Source organism: Chelonia mydas, chromosome 3 (genome assembly GCF_015237465.2).
Source record: "Chelonia mydas isolate rCheMyd1 chromosome 3, rCheMyd1.pri.v2, whole genome shotgun sequence".
Classification (NCBI taxonomy): domain Eukaryota; kingdom Metazoa; phylum Chordata; order Testudines; family Cheloniidae; genus Chelonia; species Chelonia mydas.
Window position 1 is genome coordinate 112,366,991 of NC_057851.1, and position 27,516 is coordinate 112,394,506.

Consider the following 27,516-nt stretch of genomic DNA (forward strand, 5'->3'; position numbering starts at 1 on the left):
TTGGAGTGATCCACTCATTTTCTCCTCCTGGCTTCTGGGAGTCAGAGGTTAGACAAAAGGAGGGCTTGTCCCTGTAGATGCAAAGTTCTCTGAACAAAGAGAGGCTTTTCAAGCTCTTCACCCCCATCCACTCTGCCTTTTTTTTTAACCTAGTGGCTTTATTGATGCAGGTAGAGTTGTCAGGAACTAGAATTACACCACCCCATAGATCACCAGAGTAGTGCAGGAAAAGGAGGCAAGCATTTTGATATCAATCTGAAAGAATCAGCAAGGAGGAATTTAATTTGTTCAAGTGTTTATTTTACTCATCCCTGATACCAAAGTTGTTTGTATGCCCAGAGAAAGGAGACAGAAGCAGAATGATCATTACATTATTGGGATCACTATTGCTATTTGGAACAAGCTTTTTGTACTTCAGGCTAAATGAATTAGCCAAAATATTATTTCTCTTTATAGCAATTTATGGTGCAAAGGAAACACCTTCATTTATTAAAAGTTTCTTTTGAAAATGCCCAAGCTCTGGCTTAATTACAGTTCAATTTGGTCTTACAAAGGTGATATTTTTTTAATTTAAAATTCAGTGAATGGTTTTAGGTTGAAGCACTATCAGGAGGTTTCTCTGTTTCTTTCCCACACACATGTTCATTCCTATCGAACTGGCCTATTATACCTAGTGCGCTCGTGCGCTCTCTCTCTCTCTCTAATAAATAAGTAAGTAAATAAATAAATAAATAACGGGCTAATTGGCAGGGGATGAGGAACTCTGCAAAACCTCACTCATGGAATGCTAATTGTTCTATTATGGGATGAGGATTGTCCTGCTCCCCTGTGGAATGAAAAGGAGATGCCACCAATTAAAACTATGTGTGTTGAGGGATCTCTATGGCCACTGGGACATCTGCCAGAGTCACCTCTGCAGTGGTTCCCAACCTCAGGCCATTATTTATGTTACAGAAGCATCCAGTATATGCTAGGTGCTATGCAAACATCTAAGGTTCAGTCATGAGTCTGGCTGCTGAGCTGTGCAGGCATAAGAAGCCCCTTTATTTCCTTGCATGGGCTATTCCTGTTGCCAAACCCTGTGAGGGCTCTGGATTGGGGAGGAGTAGCCACCAACAGGCAGCAAGCAGGCCGGGGCAGGGAGTGGAAGGAGACTGGGCTTTTCCCTATGGACTGTGGAGCTGAGCCAGTGTGGAGGGGGAAGTAACATGCACCAGGAAAGGGGACGGAGGGGCACAGTTTACTGCCCTCATCAGGGTGCTGGAACAATTTGTACAGAGCCATTGAGCCACACAGTAAACCCTGTATATGATGGACACCACTTTAAGCCCGGGGATGCAGAAGCACTCCTAGTTCCAGCACCTGTGGCCTTCATGGAGCTAGGGAGAAAAACGGACAAAATTGTGACTCACAGGTTACAATTCAGTTCCTGTGCTTGCTGCCACATATTCAAACTGGATTGCAAGGTGCCAATCCAGTCCACAGGAAGGAAGATTGATGTTTTACGTCCATCTTTGGATTAATGTATCTGGAAGACATAATTAAGAATCATGTTGGTTCTGTATTCTTCAGTCTAGAATTGCATTTGGGGTTCAGAGCTATGGAGGTGGGAGAGGACTCGGTTTTTGTGCTAGGGTATTAAAACTGCAGAGTTAATAATGTTTGCCTGAACCCTCTCAGACACATGGCTTTGCATTTGTGATAAATTAAATGTGTGTGTGTTCGGGGGAGAACCCAGCCAGCTAGTCAGCTATAAAATCCCTGTTAGTAGCTGTTCTCTACTTGCTTTACCTGTAAAGGGTTAAAAAGTCTGACTGCATGCATAGGTAAAAGGAAGGGAGTGGGCACCTGACCAAAAGAGCCAATGGAAAGGCTAGAACTTTTTAAAATTGAAACAAGACTCCCCTTTTGTCCGTCTGTGGTTGCTCTCCTGGAGTGGAGAGACAGGGCTGAAACTATGCTGTAAAAGCTTGTGCCAGGTATGAAAAATCATCAAATCATACCTAGAAACTACTCATTTGAAACCCCAGATATGTAAGTAGATCAGGAAATGTCTAGGAAGACGTGATTAGATTTATCTCTTTTATTTCTTTATGGATTGTGGACGCCTCTGTGCTAACTCCAGGTGCTTTTGTTTTGCTTGTAACCTTTAAGCTGAACCTCAAGAGAGCTATCTTGATGCTTAATTCTTGTAATTGTTTATTTAAAATCTAGCAAAAAGCCTAAATTCCAAATGTATTTTCTTCCTTTTTGTTTTTAATAAAGTTTACCTTTTTTTAAATAACAGGATTGGATTTTTGTGTCCTAAGAGGTTTGTGCATGTTGTTTAATTAGCTGGGGGCAACAGCTGATTTCCTTTGTTTCTTTCTCAGCTCTTCCCTGGAAGGGGGGTGAAGGGGCTTGAGAGTACCTCACAGGAAGGAATTCCCAAGTGCACCTTCCTGGGTTTGGAGGGGGTTTTTTATGCACCTGGGTGGTGGCAGCATCTACCCATCCAAGGTCAGAGACAAACTGTAACCTTGGATGTTTAATACAAGCCTGGAGTGTCCAGTATTCATTTTTAGAATGCTTGCAGGCCCCCACCTTCTGCATTCAAAGTGCCAGAGTGGGGAATCAGCCTTGACAGGCTCAGAAGCTCACTCCACCACTCCCTGCCGCTCACTGTGTAGATGTACTCACTGAGGGTAGCTGCATGTGAGCCTGACTAATTTGAAAACGATCAAGCTAGTACAATAGGGGTACTGAAAAGTTACTCTGCCATTCTACAGTCAGAATCCACAGAGGTCCAGAAGGAGGTGAGAGGATCTTCACTTGGCATCTGAAGATCCTGATCTCCATGGAATCACAATCTGTGTGCCAGATCCTGAGTCCATGGAGGCAGGGAGCAAGGGTAGGCAGTCATCAAGCATCAAATAAGATGCATGCTATCCTTCCAGAGTTTGTTCACCACTCTGCATTCTTGCAGCTTGGGAGCCTCATTATTAGTTCAGGCAGGCAGTGAATTTGAACTGGCAGAGCCACTTACAGTAGAAGTAGGCTCAAAAAGGCATAAGTCTGTGAGTGATATGAGGAGCACGGTACACCTTGACAGCATTCATGGTACTATACTGGTGCATCAAAATGCATAAATAAAGGGCCTGATTTTCCATGGCCTTGCACCAGTACAAGGTGAGCAGTGTGATGGATCAACAAATTCTGATTTGCTAATGTTTTATACCCACTTCATTCTGTTGGCAGAGGAGAATCAGATGAACTACTGAGGAGAGAAAAGTTTTTTTGTTAAGCTGAAGCAAAAGTCTACCCAATTCTTTGTTTGCATTGTCCAAACGCGAGCTTATTACATTCAAGACCAAAGGCATTCCTGGTGTAACTCCATTGATGACAGTGGAGTTACAGAGATTAATTACCAGCAGGAGAGTGGGGTGGGGGGAGAGAAAACCTTTTGCAGTGATAAACACCCATTTTTTCATGGTCTGTGTGTATAAAAACATCTTCTGAATTTTCCATGGTATGCATCCGATGAAGTGAGCTGTAGCTCACGAAAGCTTATGCTCAAATAAATTGGTTAGTCTCTAAGGTGCCACAAGTACTCCTTTTCTTTTTGCGAATACAGACTAACACAGCTGTTACTCTGAAACCAGAGATTAATTTGGCCTCCAGAACTTGAAACTACAATGAAATCACTTACAAAAAGGCTGAAGCTTGAGATCACTGGCAGCAATAGCATACCTATTCTCTCTGAATAAATAAGAACAACAAACAACACTACTATGGAGAAGTGACTGTAGGTGTCTAAATTACATGTATCAATTAGCAGTTAAAATAATCAAAATAATCCAAAACATCTGGATGAATGGAATCATACAGCACTACAAAAGCTTTTGACAATTACACTGATTCCACAAGGTGATACACTCTTTTAAATACATTTTAAGTGGGAAGTAAAGGGGAGGTTCACCTTCCAACTTACTTGGCCCTAATTCTGTGGCTGTAGTAACATAGTGTACTCTGCAGAGTGAATATGAAGTCAATAAGCACAGGAAATAGTAATTGAAGATTAAAGCTTCCTTTATCTTGGGCAGATAAAATGCACTTCTGCGAGGGTTTGGATAACTGATTATCTTTACTGCATAAAAGTGTGATGGCTGAAGTACCATTATTAGTTAGTTCGCATTGCTGCCTGAGAGGATGGGCAATGGGCAGTCAGTCTATTTTTGCATTCGGTTGGAGGATTAAAGCTTGAAAAATATAAGTAACCCACATTTTCTTCATATTTTATATAAGTGAAACATAAAAAGGCCCTGATACCTGAAGAGATGCTCAGATACCATGGTGATGAACATGGCACAAAAAGACAGATAGAAATTGGTTTAGTGAGCTTCACATACTGTATTTCCAAATCTCAGGATAAGTATGGAAAGGAATTTGCTAAGCACAAACCATGCTGTACCACCTACCTATTGGCTCATGCACAGTATTAGTTCTACCAATTCCTGCCACTAATGCCATGGATCCATCATAAGGCTTTCTTTTGGTCTAAGAAAAGCATGATGGGCCTTAGAACACTAGGATGACCTGGTAACAATAATGAATTGTAGAACAGTGAAAGGAAGGAGACACATGGGTGTGGCTGCTTCCTACTTTCAGCATGCTTCTTCTCCTGCTAGGCTCTTAGTCCAAGTCTTACTTTACTCTCACATACTATACTGAAATGTCAGAGCAGGCATGTGATGGGCATTCAGGGTACAATCCATACCCATGAGCGGTTGAGTCACTGCCTGTCCTGTAACCCTGGTGCCTCAAATGTTTTGCTACTGTAACTCGCTGCCTGGGATGTTCGGTCAGCAACAAGCAAGCAGGTCACGCCCTGAGTGTCTGTGTATAACTGCAGTCCTGATCCTGCAACTCTGTCCTTAGCAGCCTGTCAGCAACACTCCAGTCATACTCTGGTCTCTATCAGCCTTGGTTACAACAAGCAAGGTGACCCCAACACAGTCCCAGTTCCAAATTTTCCCAACATGGTGATCTCTGTAACATCCAGCTCTCTCCTGGACTGTTCAGAAGAAATAATAAGGCTTGTTTGTTCCTCTAAAGACACAAAACCCACCAGCTTGCCACATTAATTTGAATTCAAACACAGCACTCATGGTTTAGATTAATAGTATAACATGTTGATGAACAAATGAAGATCGGCTTTTAAGTGAATTCAAATATAAGAGAGAAAGTTAGAAAGGGTTACAAGCAAACAGAAGTGAACACACTCATCTACAAATTTGAAACTTATCCTAGTAAGATTCACTCTTTGTTCAAGATGGTTTCTCTCACCAATCTTCCTTCTTCCCCATGACAGGTGACTTCCCCTCAGTCATGGCTTTCCATAGACGTACAAGGTCTTCCTAGGTGAAAGATCTTTGCCGAAGCAGGTTTCTCACTTATATTACGTTTCCAGAGATGTCAACTCCCCGCACTTGGTTGAAAGGCTCATCTTTCTCAGTTTGTAAGAGTTCTGGTCCCATATGTCTACCTAGCGATAGATGTCAAACATGGCTTCTGTCCTTGCTTATAGTTTCCAAAGTTCAATTATTTTGTTCCAAGAGGCAGGATGGCCTCATGTTGCTTTTTCCTTCCCGTGAACTTCCCAGCCCCAGGTATGTAAATGGGGCTTTGTCACAAGCAGCTCTACTCACTGCTCAATAGCACCTCCTCCTAGCGGTTTTGGAGATTAGCTGTACTAGGCCAACACCTCTTCCTGCAGTTTCTTTCCATCCCTGTCTCTTTCTCACTCTGTGGCCCCTCTCTCATTCCTGGATCTGCAGCTTTCTCCTTGTGACTCAGCTGTCCAACCAGGTCACACAATGGTTTCCCCTTCCAGGGGACCAGGTGGGGGAGGGGGGAGTCCTTCAAAGTCTTTTTGCTCAAGTAGCATCAGGCAGTCCTCACACCCACCACCCTGACCCTGTCACTCTTGCAGAGATGCAGGCAGCCTTCTAGTTCACTGCCACAAGCATAGGCTTGCTGACTTTCTCATCGCACAAAACCAAACATCCCTGCCCCACACCGTCCCCAAGGCCTCACCCCTGTCAATACAGGGGGGCTTAGTGTCACAAGCAATAGAAGTTGGGAGGGGGAAGAGACCTGGAACAGCCTGGGCTAGTGTCCCCACTGTGGATCTAATGTATGGCACAGCAGCCCATCCCTCTTTACTTCCACATGGTGCATGAGCCCCCACTTCCCTGGGAGGTGAAAGCAAGAGAGAGTACAAATCAGTCTGGATTGGGCTCCCCCTGATTAACCAACCCCTGGAGTCTGTACATGGAGCCATGATCCCATCCTGCCTCTGGGATCGTAGCCTTCCCCTGCCATTTGCTCTAGTTCAGTGGTGGGCAACAAGCCCGCACCACTTCCCACAGCTCCCATTGGCCAGGAACGGCGAACTGCGGACACTGGAAGCTGTGGGGTGCTGTGCCTGAGGATGGTCGATGTAAACACTGTCTCGCGGCCCACCAGCGGATTACCCTGACAGGCCATGTGTGGCCCGCAGGCTACAGGTTGTCTGTGCCACCTTAGTTCAGCCCCCCATAAGTCTGGCATTTTCTAATTTTTTAGTGCTTGACTTTGCAATCAAAATACATTTTCTTTTGACATAGCATTTTTGTGTGTAATTGTTTTTATATAGAACACCAGGACAAAATCATAAAATGTGACTTCCCTGGTTAGCACATACTGTCTGGGTAGACAGGCATTCATGATTAAAAGTAGGCACATTGGGCAAGGATTGTGTTCTCAAAGAAAAAGGGGGGAGTTGTGTTCACATAACCAGAAACAAATGGATCAGTGGCCAAGTGGTTGATCAGTTGTCATTCACTCCACATTGGGCAATCTTTGTCTGACAGTTCTGCTCTGGACAGATCTAATATGATTATCATATTACACATAACCCTATGCATGTGTTTTGAAAATGACCATCAATTTGGAGCACACTTTACACCCAATTTTTAAAGTTTTGATTATTTTAAAAAAATATTTGTATTAGCATCAGTTTGTAACACCCACATATTGCAACCCAAGTTCCCAAGTGCACAAGGAATACAGGTACTTGGTCTTAGATCCTCAATGGTAATTAGGCACCTAATTCTCATTGGTTTAATTGGGAGTTAGGCACCTAAAGACTTTTGAGGATCTAGGCCTTGGTACCTGAAGGTAGACAACAATGGTCTAAGACATGAAAAGAGAAAAGAAAAACTGAAAAGCTACTTGCCCATTTGATTTAGTAACTTGCTTGGGACAGCCTTACGCATGCACCCTTGAACGGATCTGTCATAAATATAAAGGGAAGGCTAACCACCTTTAAATCCCTCCTGGCCAGAGGAAAAACCCTTTCACCTGTAAAGTGTTAAGAAGCTAAAGATAACCTCACTGGCACCTGACCAAAATGACCAACGAGGAGACAAGATACTTTCAAAGCTGGAGGGGAAGGGGGGAACAAATGGTTCTCTCTGTCTGTCTGTGTGTTGTTTTTGCCGGGACCACAGCAGGAATGCAGATCAGAACTCCTGTAAAGGCTTAATAAGCAATCTAGTTAGATATGCGTTAGATTCTGTTTTGTTTAAATGGCTGATAAAATAAGTTGTGCTGAATAGAATGTATATTCCTGTTCTTGTGTCTTTTTGTAACTTAAGCTTTTGCCTAGAGGGATTCTCTATGTTTTGAATCTGATTACCCTGTAAGGTATTTACCATCCTGATTTTACAGAGGTGATTCTTTTACTTTTTCTTCAATTAAAATTCTTCTTTTAAGAACCTGATTGCTTTTTCATTGTTCTTAAGATCCAAGGGTTTGGGTCTGTGTTCACCTATGCAAATTGGTGAGGATTTTTATCAAGCCTTCCCCAGGAAAGGGGGTGTAGGGCTTGGGGGGATTTTGGGGGGAAAGACGTTTCCAAGTGGGCTCTTTCCCTGTTATATTTGTTAGACGCTTGGTGGTGGCAGCAATAAAGTCCAGGGACAAAAGGAAAAATAGTTTTAACCTAAGCTGGTAAAAATAAGCTTAGGGGTTTTTTCATGCAGGTCCCCTCATCTGTACCCTAGAGTTCAGAGTGGGGAAGGAACCTTGACAGGATCTAATAATCAGAATGACTCCTTCATTATGAGAAGACTTTCTTTTTTCAAACAAATTACAGACATGAAATCAACAAACACAGGGAAGGCCACAAAGGTGTACAAAGTACAACTTACACCTTTTTGGCACTGACACATCATGTTGGAGAAGGGATGACTCGGCTCTTGGTTTGGGAGGGAAACAGCTCTTTTCGTTGTTGTTGAGGCAGACTATGAAAAAAATGGAATCAAGCAAAGAACCATGGATGCAAACTACCTACCTGCACTTGTAAGCAGGTAGCGGCCTGACCACCAGGATGTGCACCACTGATTCTTTGTAGATGCAAAATTGCACCCACAAAAGCAAAGGATGAACTAAGGCACATCTGAAAATCCAGCTCTAAGGGTGAACCCTGGTCCCAGTGAAGTCAATGGCAAAACTCCCATTGAATTTGGCTGGCAAGCCCTCACCCCCAGATGTCTAACTACAGGTGAGCTTTTCAGTCAGGAAACTATCATTCTCTAAATCAGAATCCATTAAGGTGGAATCTGTTATTTTTTGCAAAGGAAGAAAGAGAATGTATTTTAGTGGAGTGATATAGGAAGCTATCAGGCAGATACACTATTATAATTCTATTTAAGCATAAATACGAACTACATTTAAGTGCAGACTGATGCACAAAAGCCAAGAATGGTGAATCCAGCTTATTTTGAAGAATCTGATGAGAATATGGTCTGGTCGTTCCAGCAGCACAATTGCTACCTGAGAAAAATTATTTGGAAATTCTAGATATTTGACTTCAAATCGAAGAGGTGTGTAGTTTTTATCATCCCTTTCTGCCCCCATGGTAGATTGTCCTGTTAGCATCAGCCATAAAAGCTGCTTCTGCTCCCACTGACAATCAGTGACAAAACTCCCATTAGCTTTAGTTGGACTAGAATCAGCCTCTTTGTTAGGTGATTAAACCTAGGCATAAAAATTACCTGGCTCCCTCAAGAGTTAAAATCAGAGAATGCCATTACAGTGTGACAACAAGATGACAATGAAGATCAAAAAACATGGAGAGGTGTGGCTTCCGGAGCCCCCAAAGACTAACCTCACTCGGGATACCAAGATCTTAAAGCCAATATTAACACTAGAGATATCAGAGCAGAAGAAATGCTGTTATAAAGTTTCCATTGTCATTGGATTGGAGGGATTACTACCCTCCATATTATTATTTCAACAATGTGTTCTTAATATGGAAAAGACTCCTTAAGGAGACAAAGAGCAAGACAACTGAACCTGGAAAAAAAAAGAGATGTATTACAGTTGAACAATGTGCTCTATTAAATCTAATACCTAATACTGCAGGTAAAAAAAAATGTTGTCTAGTGTGCATAGACAGGTTTGTTTTTTTCATAAATAGCAGCCAGAGGGCTTTCCATGCCAGCCTTTTGCTGTCTTTTAAGGAATTAAAGACAGGAGATAATTTCACAGAGATAATTACATTGAGCAACATCCTCAATGTTAAAATAGTAGAGGGCTTAAGTGAGATTATTTGTCTGATCTGACTTCTTTCAAGACCTTTCCAAACTTTAATATAGCAATTTCGGCAGCATTGTAACATGATTAACATCACTATTCTGGTATCTGATCTCCTCTCTGGGTACAAGAGAGAATTAGCCACCCTCTTAGTTCTAAACTGTAGGAGCGATGTTGAAGCGCTACGGTGTTTACTTCCAGATACTCACTAAGCATCCACTGTTCTATCCTGTAGAGCTACGTAAAAGTTTTGTGCATGAAGCAAAACTGGGGTGAACAGTCTGTGGGAGCCTAAGGATGAAAATAAAACAGAAAGGGAGAGCAAAGCTAAATTGGGATAGAAAAGGAAAAACATCCTAAAACTAGAAGGACTCAAAACTAAGGACAAGAGATGGGGTCTCTACCATGACATAGCCTCTATCTCTTGCATCTTAAGCATGTGAAGTGACACAGAAGGAAGAAAATGGGCATAAGCAGAATTTGTGATGATACTACCTGCTAGCAAAGGTGAACAGTGAATTTCTACAACAGTGAAGAATGTGAAATAGAGGAAGTACCTCACAGGTACCACTATAGACACAGATACAGGAATAAAGAGGATGGTGGCCTTCCAGTGGCAAATCTCTGAGGTGTCAGTTTTTACTGCAACTTCTGAGCACGTTATCAACAGGCCAGAAGAAAAGGAAGGAAAGAATGAGGCGCATACCTTGACTTTGGTAGTGAAGAGTCTAAGGAGAACTGAGCCAGAGATGCTACTAATCAAACTCATAAAAGTCAAACGGGGGGGCGGGGGGAAGTAATATGATTTTAAGTGCAAGTATCTGGATCAGAAGAAAGGCCTAGGCCCAGAAGTATCTTCTGGGTAGAATGGAGTATTTCTATAAATAGTGCTGATACTGCTGGATGAGGAAGGAGGCTGCTATTTGCTCTCAGACGTTTACAAATTCATAGTTGTCAAACTGCCTGGTCAGAAGATCTGTAATATCGATATAGAATTTTTCCCCCTGCTCGACTCAAAAGGTAAGAATAGTGCAATATCTGGATAGGCACTTTTAGTATGACCGTTATAATGGTGCTAGCTACACAACTGATAATTGTAAACAAACAAACATTGTCTTCCTTCTTTAACGACAAACTCTTCTCCTCTTCCCCGATAGTGCAGCACTATCCAGCCATCCCTCTCGGATGGCCCTCATTTTATGAGACGTCACTCTTTCCAGTCCAAAAATTCTTTGTTTCACACAAGTTTGGTGCTCACCCCACGTTTATTGTTTGAAATTATATGTATCAGAAATAAAGACTTGCAGATCAGAGGTTAGTGGTTCTGCATGTCAGTACTGTTTGGGTATCCAATCAGTTGCACTTTTAAGTAATGCCAGGGGTGCCTAAGGTTTATGGATTGACTCTCCAGTTAGTGTTTTACACAAATTAATTAATAACTAAGTGAGGAACAGGGAGGTGAGCGTGTGGATAATTAGGATTGCTGTTTTGTTTTTGTTTTTTTGCATGAAGAGACCAAATTCTGAACAAGTTCTGCAGTCCCCAGGTTCAGGTTTACACTGAGAGTATAGGTAGATCTTATGGGAGAGAGCAAGAGCTTCCATTTCAATGGCTTTAATCCCAGAAACACTGATACACCTGAAAGGAGAGCTCAATTTTCACTCACTTCAGCAAGAGTAGATATTTACTGGGTACTTATCCTAGCATAATTAACTTTTAGCGTCAATTGCAACCCTAGCTATTTCTAGCTAGCAAAATAGAATGCAACAGGGTGATATAGAGAGCTACCATCTACTGCTAAACATACACTCTAAAGAAAGAAAGTGAGATTTGGACCAGCGTTTTAATGTCACTTGTCTTTCACCTATTGTAAACTCATCAGGATCTCCAAGCACAGACGTTAGCCACATGATCTCTTGACAAAGCTCAGAAAGATCTTTACTAAAAGAATGAATTGCTTTGTAACCTGTTAATAAGGGCTACTCAGAATTGGAAGATGAGAAAAGGCTCAAGAGGACAGCACAATATGTAAGCATAACTCACAAAAGTATTTTCTCAGTCAGGTGAAGAAAAAGGGTCAACCAGACAAAATCTCTTTTAAAGTGTAGCTTTTTTGTTAAAGATGTATTTCATATTCTTTCCATTGAAATCTCTTAGAAGTAATATGTCTTATCCTGTTAATTACCAGTTGGGGAAAGGTTGTTCAGACACTTTATCTGAATTACTTTGGGATGGAAACCTTACAAGGTTTCAGGTGCTTACAAGATCAGACTCCAGAACCGTTCAGTTTGAGTTTTGGGCTACAGTTCATGTTGGTTCTTGTTTTATCTGAAAGAATTTGCCCATCCTTAATGCACCCTAAATTATGTAACAACCTTCCAGACAGGATCTGGAAATATTCATTCAGGTGAGTATGAAAGTGGGACAGGATTAAGACAGACATGTAAGTACGCAACATTTCAGCGATGGGCAGGCTGGACTGAGCAGCATCAGTTTGCAAAGAGAATCAAAGAGGGTGAATTTTGGATTCACTTGACAAGGTGGGAGGGATGGGGAGAGAAAGAGGTGAGGTCAAATGGGGCACTAGTCCCGAACACCACAGTATCTTCTCCTGTAGCCAAAGCCCATCAGTTCCTGTTTAAGGCCCAAATTCTGAAAAGACTTATGCACCTGCTTAAATGTGTGTAGAATACAATTAGAATACATTACTTTGGAACCTGTTGTGGCAAGGGAGGGGTGAACTGACAGACTTCGGATATGGGCCTTTTTGGTGAAATTGGCTGAGAGAGAAAAGGGAGTTTCCTTGACCCTGACACTAAAATATAATCCCAAAAGCAATTCCCTGCCGTGTCAGGGAGGAAGATGATAAATAAATGTGTACTGCAGCTAAATACTGAGCCAACTCCTGAGGTCCTTAATCAGTGTCCACCCAGTCTTTGTTCAAGCAAAACTGCCTGCCTGAGTGAAAACAGAGCAAGGACCTTCTGTTGTAGACATTAGATCATGCAAAAATTAAAATAATGGGATTGATTTGCTTCTCCATCAAGCTTTACCCAGCACAGAAATAGGGGCAGAGCATCATGGAGCCAGATTCGGCCCTCTGATTCTCATGGCCAATTCTCATGGCCCTGATGCTGCTTGCTGTCAAACAGTTGTGCAATTTAAAACACTCTTAGCTAATCCAGGATTGCCATGGCCTGCCTCACCCAACATGCCTCTTACACTGTGAGGAGGGTAGGGTCAGAGGCACAGGGCCCAGAGCCAGTCCATCTGGATGGGGGAATTATCAGCTGTCCAGCTGGAGCCAGTTTCTGGCCCCTTTGCGGCTCCTGAGCCTGACTCATAATCTTTACGTTTGATGAACACAACTATTCGTTTGGAGGCTGGATTGCTCACTCCCATAGAAAATCCCTGTGTGGCAGGAATGGGGTGGCAGGGCAGGGAGGAAATCTGTGTGTGACTCAGACCAAGAATATGGGGCCAATTTTGGAGACTCTATCCTTATGGTTTTGAAAGAATAGGATTTCCAAACTGGGCCGAGATTTCTGAGCAGCATCAGCCAGTTGAAGTCTGACATTTCTGTATCAGCCTCCTCCTTCTCCAACAGGAACCTTTAGGAGGTCAGAAAATGCCAACAAAATGTCCACCAATGCCTCATGGATGCTCTGCTCATTTCCTGAAACAGGCATGAAAGCCAAAGCGGAAGAGGTTCTTCAAATGGTGACTCTGCCACATTGCTGGCTCTGGTTGCCAGGAGCGTGCAAACCCAAAAGATGGTGCAGTAAACTGTGTTGGTGGGCTGTGACAACTTCCTGTAAAGTGCCACAGGATGGACACTTATTTTTTCTCACAGAGCACCACAAACAAAGGGATAGAGCACCCTGCGGAAGGTTCTAGGAAGGCTGGGATAGGCTGATTTGACTCAGGTCTGTGTAGTGCAGGGTAGACGCATGAGCACAGGTATGAGAATTGGGTCCAGCTCAAACCCGGACTTACAAACACCATGTCTATGGGCTCAAGTACACATTGCTTAACATTGCAATGCAGACTTACCCTGACTGGGCAGACAATTCTATCGTTCGGTTCCCTCACAGAATGTGTTTATAAGCCCTCCTGATGAGAAAGCTTGTATGGGCAAATTTGAAATCCAGTTTCCATGAATATTTGCATTTGTGACTTTGAAATCCGTTATGCAATCATTTGTACCAATAACATTTTATTTGCATATTTGCTGGTGTGAGCATGACCAAAGAAAATTCATTTAATGAGTCAAACAAAGAGTCAGAGACTCTTTTGCCTTATTCACTTCAACCTATTGTAAATAAACTTCAAGACCTGGGAAGCATTTGACTTAATGTAGGAGTCCTGTTGAATTTCTGTTCAACTCTGGTCCTATCACAAACACTGGTGCTAGTATAGTCAAAGAAGGGCTAAGGAAGTCAGGCACCATTGAATGTCATATGGTGTTCATTGAGTGGCCTGAGTTTTTGTTGTTTTTCTTTTATACATCCTAAGTTCCTAATCATAGCTTCTTCCTTGGGAAGGAATAAAAATATGAATCAATGACTTTCTGAACATTTTAATAGATCTAAATTATAGTGAATAAAAAATTGTGCATCCATATCTGAATGTTTCCCTCTAATTCTAATTGGCAATGAATCCCTTTTATGCTTCCTGCGTTGTGATCTGTTTCAACAACATTAAATTCCAATTTGTTGACATCTGGTCCTACCCAAATCAAATCAGAGATGTTTGACATTGTTGAGCTGTACACAGTGCGCTTCAGACAAACACCAGAGTTTCGACACAACTCTTCAAACCCTACAATACGTTCTTTTTACCTGCTGTAACCTGAACAATAATTAGGGATCAATAGGAAAGCAAAAACGTGGGCCTGAGTCTATCCATACTTATGCCAGTGTAAATCAAGTTAGCACCACTGAAGTTAATGGAGTTGTACTAGTGAAGGTGAGAGGAGAATCAACCACTTATTATTTTGATATAGAAGCTTATTCCACAAGGTATGGAGATTTTAAGCATTCTAATTAGAATTCTTTATCAGTATGGAGAGTTTAAACACTCTAATTAGAATTCTTTATTAGTCATACAGGTATCACAATAGTCTGTCCATAATTAGGGTTTAACTAAGGTTTCCATCATAACCCTCACCTTTGTCCTCTCTAAACTAACTTTCCCCAGACTACGCCAATTCACGCAAAATGTCATGGATTATACAGGGATGAAACTTCTCTGGAATGTTTGAGGCAAGGCCAATAAGTCATTTGGAAGACATGAGGTTTCAAAGTAGGAGATTATCTCACTTCTTGCACATTATCCTAACTTGTATTCTCTTGTTATAAATTCAAAATGTACTAGTCACATAAATTGGTATAACTTTTCAGTCTTCAAGAGAACTGAAACATTTGGCTAGCTTTACAGGGCATGGAGGGGAATTTTGTAGCTATGAGAAGTCATTTTAATTTACAATGGGAACCTCCATATAGATCCTGATTCAGACTTCACTGAAATACTTCGATCTTTGCATCCCTTTATGAAATATTGTTTCAGCCTGAAGAAAGGAGATATGAAAATAAAGGGAATATGGTGATGTAATAAGCAGAAACAGGGCCAGAAATGCCTGAGTTATAATCCTGGCTCCGAACTGATTTGCAATTGTTTGCCTCCATTTCCGCATTTGCAAAATTGAAATACAAAGTGGCTGTGAAGATTAGCTAGATAATGTTTGTACAGTGCTTTAAAAATTGTAACATGCTGTGTATTACTATTAAATCAGACTGTACCAATTAAAGGATGCAACAAGAGAAGTCAATGTACTCACAGAAGCTCTAGGAGGAGCACCACAGAACTCACAGCTCTGTAGGAGAGAGATGACTTAATCCACCTTTGTGTCCTCCCATCTCTGGGATGCTCCAGAGGCCAAAATGGTCCCTAGTGTAATTGAGCAACCCAAGGATCTCCTCTAAGTTATGGCAACCTATCCCAGTGGGTGGCAGTGACACCCAGAATGCTTCCTCGTCTTGTTCCTAGCATGTCCTCTATGCTGGGTTTGTGAGGGCACCTATGTAGGGCAGGTCTGTCCAACAAGTTTTCCCCCAACCAGCTATGGGGCTTTTATAGCCAGTGTACAGGGACTGTAGGAGGAGGGCAAAATCGCACCCCTTCGATTTTCAAAAGTTAGATAGAATAGCTCAGCCCTTTCAAAAGTATAGCATGAAGATATATACCAGAAGAGCCCAAACTACATTGTAACCTAATGGCTGCAATACTTAAGTTTGAACCTTACTTTTTGGTATGTGGATATCTGTGCCAAGTTTCCAGCCCAGAGTGAATTTTCAGGGCAACATTAAAACTCCCTGAAATTAGGGGCTGACAGTGAAAATACTAGTCTGTGGCTAAATACTAACCTTGACCCTTGTTTAGAGAGTGCCAGGGTGGGAGGACTCCAACAGTCTTCCCTCCAGCCCCTTTTGTGGTCTGTACAAGGGCAGAGACAGTGGCAGTCACCATGCACATGTGTCATGAGTAACACAAATTGTCTCAAAAGGAGTGAGATAGATGGGAATAGGCTCCTTGCTAACACACGCAGTACTAGCCAGCTACAGCAGAGAGCACATACTCCACCAACCCAAAGGAATGTGCAACATGAACACCACCCCTGGTACTCCAGGGAGCTGTGGGAGGGAGCCAGAATCCCTACCAGAGCTCCCCCAGTATGGTGTATAGGTCAGTCCAGAGTCACCAGGCAGGAAAGGAAAACTCAGAGCTTGAGTTACAAGTCTCTTCACATCCCTTTCCTCATAGCTGCTTTATTTCCAAAACCAAGACTCAAAACAAGGGAAAAATAATTCATTCTGCTGGGTAATAACCAGCTGAGGCCTTGCCAACTTCAGCCAATTGAGAGCAGAGTGGACACTGCCTTCCCCTGTGGTAGCCTTCTTTGGACGAGGTTTCCATTTCCTTTATTAACCCCATCCAGATAAACCAGGCCTTCAATGTCAAATGCCTTTACAACTTGTCACTGTGTGGCTGGACATTGACCCCACCAAAGGCCAGTAATTAAGTACCACAACTTGGCCCATAACCATCAGTTCAGAGATAGTATGCCTAAAACTCATAATTTAATTGAACTGTGGATACTAAAGACCAAAAACAATCATTATGCCCTATCTAATCCAGACCCCCTTTATCAGAAACAGATTGCCTCTAGCCTTACAATTCCTTAGTACTTTGTCCAGACTAGTGTTAAATCACACAAGCAATGTGGCTTCCACTCCTTCTCAAGGGTGAGTATCACACAGTGCAAGTGACCCCTCAGGAGACTGTTGCTGTTATTAAGCATCAATTGACTTTAGCTCAGCTCCATCTCATCTTCACAAATTCCAACCTTCTGACCACCCTATATAATATTTCTCCTGCTCCTTGGTGCTCACACTTGGCATCGTTCTTAGTTGGTGCTCCATATCTTCAGCCTTCTCCGGCCATCAGCCTCTCAGGCATGCACATCTGAAATGGAAATTGAACCCTGGATAATCTGGTAATCAGGCTATTACACATCACTGTGTAAATCAGTCTGAGCTGCTCCTGCATGCATTAAACGAACACTCATTGGGCTGCACAAATCTACAGAGTGACCGGTGGTTATTGTTTCCATGGCTAATAGTCCTTTTTGGATTATACATATTACAAGACATAATACATCCTCTAAATGAAATAAGATTGGCCTGACTTGAAGATACACAAAGGAGAGAAACCCTGAACAATACCAGTAACAATACCTATGCTATGCAATACTGTATTACCATATAAAAACATTTTCCTGACACAAAGTGTTTGTTCATTGTAGCTCTCAGTTGGTTTTATAGGAATATTGGAGGAGAGCCATTCGTCATCAGCGGAGCATCATCCTGTCAATTATTACTTACTGAGTGTCGAGAATATGCAGTCATGTAAATTCACCTGCAGAGAACCTGAAGCTGTCAAGTGTAGACAGAAAGAGACAGGCTCACACCACTAGAAAGAAAATGCACATATAATAATACCCAATAATATCTATCTGTGCACAAAAATGATGATTACAATAACCTACCCAGTTCCCCTTTCTGGAATTGTCCAAATCACACAGGGCCTGATCCTGCAAGCTGACGAGTTTCCTTCTGGGAGGTGCTGAGCCCCCTCAGCTTCCTTGTATTACTCGGCATCTTGCAGGATCAGGCCCACAGTAAGCCAGGGAGGGGAATCAACATGTGTGCACCATGACAGACAAGGTCACGCTGCTGTTCATAAATGTGCTGTAAAAGGTACAGCATTTATTAGCCACAGGTGGGAACTGGCTGGAGAGCGGAAGCAAAGGGATCAATTGTTGCTAGTGACAGTGACAGCAAACCTGCAAAGATATGAATCTAAGGCAGTTGCAGGCAAAGAGGCATCATACATGTATGTATATACAAGCTGTTCCAACCTTAACGTGAATGAAATGGGTAATAAAAAGCCAGAACTTCCTGGAAGTGCTCCTGGGCAGTACTCAATCCTACTGATCCCTCCGCACAGCAACTGCCTTGCTACCTTTACTCCTACAGCCACTCTAGGGAACTGCTATTGTGAGGGAAGAGAGAGAAAAAACCCACACTCCTGTCAGTCTGTCTCTCTTCAGCCTTCTCTTTAGGGGAGGATGGTTAAATCCTTTGCTGAACAATCCCCAGAATCTGAGAGGGATGCTCGAAGTACAGCAGCTAGTCTCAACCTTTTGACAACAGTCAGCTCTGAGTCACCACTTGCATTGATTATTAGCGTTATATACTTAATGTGATACCACTGGGCGGGTTGTCAGCAGTGGGGATTGAACCTGGGACTTCTGGATTTTAAAACCTGAATCTCTATTGCCTGAAAGGAAAGAACCTGCTTTCTTAACCAGAGCTGTAGCAGGTTCATCCCTAGAGGGAGACAGACTGCCACACTGAACAGGCAAAGTTTACCTATGCTTTACACTTGACATAAATTCACAGATTTTGAATCTGACTGATAGCAAGTCATAGTGTACAAGCATATGCAAGTTTTTCCTTTCCTGAGAACTTTTCAATATGGCCAGCCAGGTAATTACTACTGTGTGAATTTGCTCCACAAGACTAGAGCTATTTAGAGTTTTTCATGGAAGGGAAAGAACCATCCAACTATCTGTAGTCTTACAAAGAGCATCATATACCATCAGACAGACTCTAGAATCATTATATCATGTAGGAAGATACAGCAGCTCAAGCTTCACTGGTTGCGAAAAACCATGTGACACATGATTTAACATGCACGATGGCCAAGCTTTTCCAGAAGTGACTAATGATTAATGACTGTTTCTTCAGCTTTGGGGGCCTGACCTGAGACACCTTAAAGGGGTCTGATTTTCAGTAGTGGGTACTCAGCACTTTCTGAAAATACCAGAGACATCCTTTTAGGTGTCTCAAGCTACGTCCCCAAAATCTGAGGCATCCAAAATCACTAGTCACTTTTAAAAATCTTGGCCATGTGTGTATATTGAATCATACTCCAGAAAATGGTATAGACAATGATACAGTTATGTCACAGAGTTGGTCAGTCTTCCCCTGCTGGCTATCACTAGATAGCTATGCAGGGATCCAAACCCTGAATCCCCCATGGGCTCTAAGCAACCCTTGATTTCAGCCAGCTGCAGCTCTGTTTCCTCCCTCAGCCTCTCTGCCACAGTTCCTGCGCACCAACTCTGAAATGGAGCTCCTCATCCCACCTGCCTTAGGACCCCAGGACCAGCACTGACTTCCAAGATACCTCACTAGCTTAAACACACCCTGTCCCAGAAATAGGCAGGCCAATCATCCGATTTTAAGCAGAACAGTCGTGTTTTTAAATGGTTTGTTCCCTGCCCAAAAACCGGACATGATTTTGTCCCATATCAAGGATGGAGGTACACCATTTTGAAGAGTGTATCACTCTGCCGCCCCTGGCATGACCTAGCATGTTCATCTGTGTGAGGTCACACTAGCAGAGGTAGGGCAGGGCACCTTTCAATTGGGCATCCTCTGAGTGGTGTGACCTGGCATGCACAGTGCGTACAATGTCATACTATTGGGGGCAAGGTCATGCAGTTGGGGATGGACCCATGCGATTCCTGGAAAATGTCTGGTATTCTGGGGATGTGAGAGTGGCCACTCTATCCAGAACTCCGCCTGAAGATGTGAGCCTTCTGGTTTCCCACTTCAAGGGTCACGTGGAAGGTATATAACACACAGGCACTTTGCACAGAAGTCGAACACATCGTTGTTCTTTACTTAATCACTCAAGATCACACAGATCTATAAAAAAATAATAAACCCTACACACATTTCCCTGTCTCTGTTTCCTCACCATACTTTGGACTAGGGGCATAGTTTTTTGGGCCCATCTAGAGTCCTTCTGGCTCCAGTGCATGACTTGTGTTCTGAAACATGGAGCTTTCTCTACCTAGGTCATCTTGCTTCCCCTCCCCTTGGCCAGTTTATGCCCTTTCTTCCTCCTCCCCAAACTTCCTGAGTGTCTCCTAGTCTTTTTTGTAGACTCCTGCTTGGTCACCTGGTTTCTTTGTCCTGTGTCTGGGAATTTTCCACTCTCCTAATCTCCCCTGAGCCCCTGCAGATGGGGAGGATAAAACTGGTTTTTCTAGGTTGAGCTCGCCCATTGTTCCAAGGTGTTCTCACTTGTATAGAAGGCCCGTGAGTTCTAACCATCCTCCAGTGTATCTGGTCTAGGAGGACGTGACACAGACCAGGACAACCAGGGCAGAATTCACATACACATCTAGGAGTTCAAAAATATAGCAATTTCATAAGAACAACTTCCCAATATCAACCAGAAATCATAAGATGTTAAAACAGATGTCCTAAATCACCAGACATTATTATTAGCTGTTCAATATTTTGTAAAAATGACCTTTTGAGAGAATACCAGTCCTATAAAAATCATTACAAGGATAGTCTCATTATGATCATTTGCAGCGCTGATGACAGTTCTCTGCTGAATTATTCAAAGAGATACTGCCCTGGAATATTACATAGAATATTACACATGCTCCCTTGCATTTCTCTTCTGCCTGAAAAAACCTGTCACTTTCAATATCATTCTCCATACTTCAGCATCATCACTTAATCTCAGTAACTGGTATTTTGCCCAGCAAAGGCATTAAATCAACAGGATCATCATACAAAACATCATATTTAAATACATTTTGATTCACCCACAAACCTGGTGTGTGAGTAACACTGTGATGGGTTAAACTTGACATGCCTGTCCAGTGTGTGAATATGTAATACAGATTCACTGTGTTCTAAACCCCAAGAGGGATGGGGGGAAAGTCTGGGTATCTATATCTTCTCAATAGGCACTGATTTCGCACCTACTTCTCCTCTCACACACATCGGTGTAACTCCATTACCTTAAGTGGGGTTACTCCAAATTTCATTTACTAGTTACTCCAAATGTCATTGTATGCTGGGCCCTCATAAGCTCTGGTGTAGTGTGAGGGGGCTAGGTCAGAGACAGAACTGGACAGACTGGGGTCAGCTGAGGATTGAGTGTTTTCATAGCACATGTATTTTGTAGAAATTCTGGCTTGCTCTGGATAGCATGAAAATGCCTTAAATCAGAAAACTCAGAGGCTACTCAAACTTATGCAAGGGCTGTTTCAGCCCCTACATCGTCCCAGCAGCCATCTTTGCCTGCCCACTGCCCCCCCTACCCCCTTACCCCTGCCTGCTGCCTTCTGTGCTCACTTCCTGGTACACCTCTGACCATCAGACTCCAGAGGGTTAAAATTGGCCACTCACAATTATAAGTGACTTTTGAAAATTGTGTAAGTGACTTGCCTGAACTCATACAGGCAATCAGTGGCAGAGCTGGGAATGTAACCATGTCCCTTGCTCTCAACCAGACATTTCCATTAACCCACAATAGAACCATTGCTAAACAAATTCTAAAATACTGCTGTGGAAAATGGCTTCTCTGTCTAGAGTCTTTAACAAATTAAGACTGTGTATGACTGTCAGGAAAGAACAACCATAAACCAAAAAGCTGTATTATATCAGTTGTTTGGGTGGACCACCCCTCTTCTCCCATTTGTGACTGCAATGGGCAAATTACATAACATCCCTGTGGCAACTACAACAATTGTTTACATGGAACAGTACTATTAGGGAAGTATTTCAAGTGTTGTAACTTATTTTAATGCTATTTAGCAACTGTAAACAAGGACAAGGAGCCCACACCACATGACCAGCCAGTTCTGCATGGAACGTTCTGTGGGCCACAGTTTGGGAATCTGTTTATTATACTGTTGAAGTCCAAGTGATTGCCCTTAGCTTTCCAACCTTGGCTAGAGAACAGAACATTCTTCACATGCACCTGATGAATTTCTCTTAATTAAGACTGTAGGTCACATCCTAAGAGGGTGTAAATTGGAATATGTCTACTGAAACCTAGTCTCTATGATCCACACTGTGAAGAACCGCGAGTATAATACAACTATCAAAATTATGATTGTTCTTTCATGACAATCATAGTCGACATTCCCATTATGAAATCAACAGTGCTATAACAATTTACATCAGCTGGGGATCTGGCTCTGTGAGTATAGTGTGAAACAACGTGTTTCTCTTTTCAGGATGGGTGAGTGTGTATCAGTGTGAGTGAGTCTGCAATCGATAATAAGGCAGTGTTATCGTAGACAAGCACTTCAATAGATTAAGCCATCCCCAAACTCTAGAGTAATCCAGAACTGTGTGAGGAGATGGTCATTATGGAATTGAGGGTTTAAGATTAAGAGAAAGACTTCCTAATTTTGAATCTAGCCTGATGATGCCTGGGAGATTATACTCAGCAATAACTTTTAATTCTTATTAAGACAGGATAAAAACTGAAATTAAAAGGAGAATCTCTCTATTAACTCTAACAAGAATATTTAAAACTAAACAATTATAAAAATATGCAGACAAAACCAAGGCATCATTCCCAGAAATGCGCGTCTTTTTAAAATAAAAATCCCCCAACCCTTTTGTTAATATAACCAGGCAAACATTTAAATTCAGCTAAATTTTCTTATCTTGAGCTCTGCTATCTTTCTCAAATGAGTTTTGGAAATGAATAATTATCCATGACACAGAAGCTCTGTGCTGGAATTCAGCCCAACATGGAAGCCAAATGATAATCTTTTTTGTTAAATCTCTGATGTAAAGTAGAAGTTCCTGGCTCTTGTTTTATTTAATAAAGACGTTTTTTGTCTCCCTGTGCCTGCCTTTTCTCCAGCTCTGGAGGACATTTGCTTTGCATGTACATCAGGCTATTGGCATCTTTATTGTGATCCCCCAAATTGCCATGATTATTAAGATTAGGCCTGATTCACTGTGACTCTGCACTCTGTCTAATCATCATTGACACCTGTGCAAAGTGAGTGCAATGCTGGTGCAAAACAGTTCTGATTTGGTAGCTTTTTACACCCAGTTTACAGCAGTGTAAAGGACACCACAAGGTGCAGGGCAACCATGCCTCAAGGCCATATTGTCTATGAGCCTGATTCTGCAAGCCAGGGCTCATGCAAGGAGTCCTTACTGATTCAAGTGGTCCCACTGGTTTCAGTGCAACCAGAAGTAAAGAACATCACTAACACAAGTTAGCATTTGCAGAACTGAGGAAAAGAATAGGCAAAAGGCTTGTAACACTGATGACCTAGCACTGCAATTTGTTTTTGTTTTTTAAATACCTTTTATGCATTCATGTGCGTTGTGATCTTGATTGTTATAATGGCCCTTGGGGGCCATTTGCAGCTGCTGTAAGTCAGAGGGACCTTCTTGCTGCTCTAACTTGCTCTGGGGTATCAGTCTGGTGCAGAATGGCCAGGAGCAGGGAAGTGCAAAGATGCTTTCAATCTTTATTTTTATCCTCCTCCACACATTGCTCCGAACACTCCCTAACCAGAGCCAAGAATCAGGCTCTGCATGCCCACCTAATGCTTGGTCTCTGCTGAAACTACCAATAAGGGATCTGAGTCTCAGATGGCTTGTACTTTGTGTGGTCATTTACCCCAGTGCAAAGTGGGTGTGAAATGTTACCAGATCAGAATGGTAGTGCTGCATACTCACTTTGCACAGGCATAAATGGTCTTGTCTACATTATGAAAATTCTCACTGGTGTAACTACCCAGGGGCACTTACACTAGTGCAAACCCCTAATGTAGGGGTGCTGAACCAGTGCAAATGGGGGCTTACAATGGGGCAGTTTAATTCAGCAAGTGATCAGTAATCAGTTTTACAGTCCTTTTTTTCTATTTTTTTCCTGGACCCTGCAAGCACTAATCCATGCTAATTGTTTTTACTCATGGTTGCAACTTGGTCAATGGAGCAACTTGAATCAGCGAGGACTATCTTTGTGAAAAAGGAATTGCAGGACATGCCAGTGGACAATGACCCTGTCTAAACTAGGACATGACACATTATGCTATCCTGGTTAAGCCCCACTTTGTGCCAATATATCATGTCTACATTAGGGCTTTGCACTGGTGTAGCTCCATTGACATAAATACACCAGTGCAACTTTTATTAATGTTGATAAACCCAATGTCTTCTAACAAAACAAAACTTCTATATTTAAATTTCTCACCTATCATATATATTTTTAATTTTGCATGTGTTAACTTGGAACAATGAAATGCTATCTGTTCGGCAACTCGCGCGTGTCCTTTTTATAGAAACTCAATGTTAGTCCTTAGAATTCAACCTACAGGCTAAGCCTGTACAGTAAATAGAATTAAGGCAGTATGGACTAGTGGATATGGCATTGGTTCTAGTTCTGGTTCTGCCACTGATCTTGGGTTTGCAGAGATTTGGAAAAATCTCTGGTCCTCTGTTTCCCCTCCCACCTTTAGTATCTCTAGATCCTAAGCTCCTTCGGGCAGGGACTGTCTCTTACTGTATGTATATACAGTGGTAAGAATTTCGGGTCCTCTAAGTGTTACCACAATATAAATAATAATAGTTGGTCTAGAGAAGGAGAGCTCCAGGACAGATAAACCAAGGAGCAAACAAATAATAAACCAAAGAAAGTAACTTTATCAAGAGATCTTCATCTACTTCAGACTTAGCAATACCAAACCAACAGATGTTTCATTAACTCTTCCAGCACTGGGATTGACAGCAAACTGCCCAGCTGTATCTTTTAGTTCTGTTTCATCCTCAGATTCTAGAGGAATAAAAACCAGGAGTGTAGGAAGGTTTAGTAAACTCTTTTTTAAAAAGTAGTCTGACTCTTTTGTACTTGGCGCCCGGTGGCCACTGACTAAGAGGACCTTTTCAGAGGTCAAGTCTGCTGATTCAGAGGGTCTTAACGTGAAAGCTCATGAAAGGCCCTGGAAAGTGTTTAAACCTGCCATATCAGCAGCATGATGGGAATAAGATGATGGGGATCAGGGATTAAAACACAAAAAGTTGTATTAAAATTATACAAAGCCCTAAACTGACAATAGAATTTAAGATTTTATAAGGTACACAATAAAGCTAAGCAAACTAGATGACATCTTCCATTATCAAGTCTTCCTTCCCTTAACTAAATATCCAACTATATCCAATTACACTTACTGGAGGGAATTTTATTCTCTTTTTTCTATTCGTTCAGTTTAATCTGAAGCAAAAGTCCTATTTTTATTCTGAATTCAAAATTGACGCCATCTAAGTTGTAATGTGAAATGAAAGTGATGCTTTCATCTCACCCAGAGAACCAACACTCATCAATTTGAAAAAATGGCTCTAACTTCAAAAGAGTCGAATAGTGCTAACGTTAGAATCTGAGGGCGACTGGTTCTTTGTAACTGTCTCACACAGCAGTGCAGCAAACTCTCCGAGAAATTCATCTCTCGTGTGACACTACTGAGTACACTGGTGGTGCACCAGGGAAGGATTTGGCCCTTCATTTTCCCGAGCTACCTTTACATTGGCTAGCTCTCTGGCATATTCTATATGTCATAATTGGCAGTTTGGGTTTGCAGAGGTTTGTGACAGAGTTTTTTGATTTTCTCACATTTAGGTTCACAGTCCTTAATGTTTTGCATCTCAATCCTGCAATGAGCTATATGCAGGCCCCCGAAAGACATGCTTGGGACAGGCTTTTGGGGTTGACCCTCTTGTTATGTTAAACTTTAAACAGACACCCTCACTTGCTGGGTTTAAGTAACTTTCAAAGGTATGTTTTATGAAGGTTTATCAATGTGAAAAGAACTGAAGTTGTGACCTACTTTCTTCTGATTCTGCAAGCATTACCAGGTATAGTGCTTGCTACCAGGAAATCATGAGATTCGTGCTGTCTTATAAGGAAATACTGTGCTTTTAATTAAACACACGTTTTAGTTATGCATCTTTTTGATCTGGAATGTGACATGCTGTATTGAGCACTTCTGTGATAGTTCCATGAATTTCTGAAGAATTTAAAGTGCAGTTCTTATACTGTGTCTATCATCTGTCTAATCCCATTGTCTTTGACAAATGGGCTTTCATTTTAGCTCTATGACAATTTTACCGGAATTCAGACTTAAATGATCAAAGATGAAAGAAAGATCAAAACTAAAGTGGGTCACATTTTTTCCTTTTTTTGGTCAAAAATGAAACCTGTTGCCAAAACTTGTCAACATTATGGTAATTTTCTATTTGTTTCAATATTTTCTGTGATTTTAACTGCATATTTTACAAGTATGTATATCAAAACCATATTAGAAAGTTCGTTTTAATCAAAACATGCTGTTCTTTTTTGGGTAAAAATTGAAAATCTTGATAAAAATGAGGATTAAAATATGGAAAATGTCACAAAATGTGGAAAATGGATCCATTTTGAACACTGATAAATGGAAACAACTGCAAAATTTCAAAAAGAGTCTGCAAAATATTTCCCCCGTATTTCATTTAGCTCTAATCACAACTTATAGTGGAGGATTGTGACTGATATAATATATGTATTAGCCTTGAGTAAGAGATCTTCAAAGGAACAGGAACAGTGACAGATGCCTATATAGAAACCCCTGGAAAAGAACAATTCTTTAACCTGAAGTAATAAGTAGAGTTGGCTGGAATATTTTTAAAAAGAACGAAATTTCAATGAAAACTGAAAAGAAAATGTTCAAAAACATTTACACACTTTCTTTTCCATGTTATGACCACCTTTCTTTATAAGTGTATTTCTCTGAAGATCTCTTTGCACTTCCATATGACTGGTTAATCCAAAGAGTGTTATAAATTTGAACTAGAAATCTGTCACCGATTATCCTAGTTGTTTCTTAGATGGAGAATGAGACAGGTCTTCCTTACATTTAGAATTAAGACATTTCATTGATTCCCAGGGACTACACAAGAGAGAAAGACTCACAGTAAAACACCTGCTGTCCTCTTCTACCCATTTGAAGCCTGATCCAAAGCTGTCTGAAGTCTAAGGCTTAACACAAATAAAATAAAGTTATTTTAAAATGCTTTCTCTGGACAGGTTTCACAGCACTCCAGGGTCTATCTAGCTTACTATGGGCACTCACTGGGTGCTGAGGGAGTATGGGTTTTATAATTTCCCACTGCAAGCAAAAGACACAGACTCACTGTAAATTAGTCCTGCTCTAATCTTCAAACAAATTGTCTGCCCAGGATGAAGCTGTAATTGAATGTGCTAACTCTCCTACCAGCCAATGTTTTTTAATAGTACCAGAGTTTGTCATCATTTCACTTAGCACTTCAATACTTTTCACTACTGTTTATTCATATACAACAGCTGTTTGCTCCTTAAATATTTTGTATATTTTTTTTTGCTATAACTACTTAAAAATATGCCTTAAACTTAGTTTTGATTTTAGATACCAGC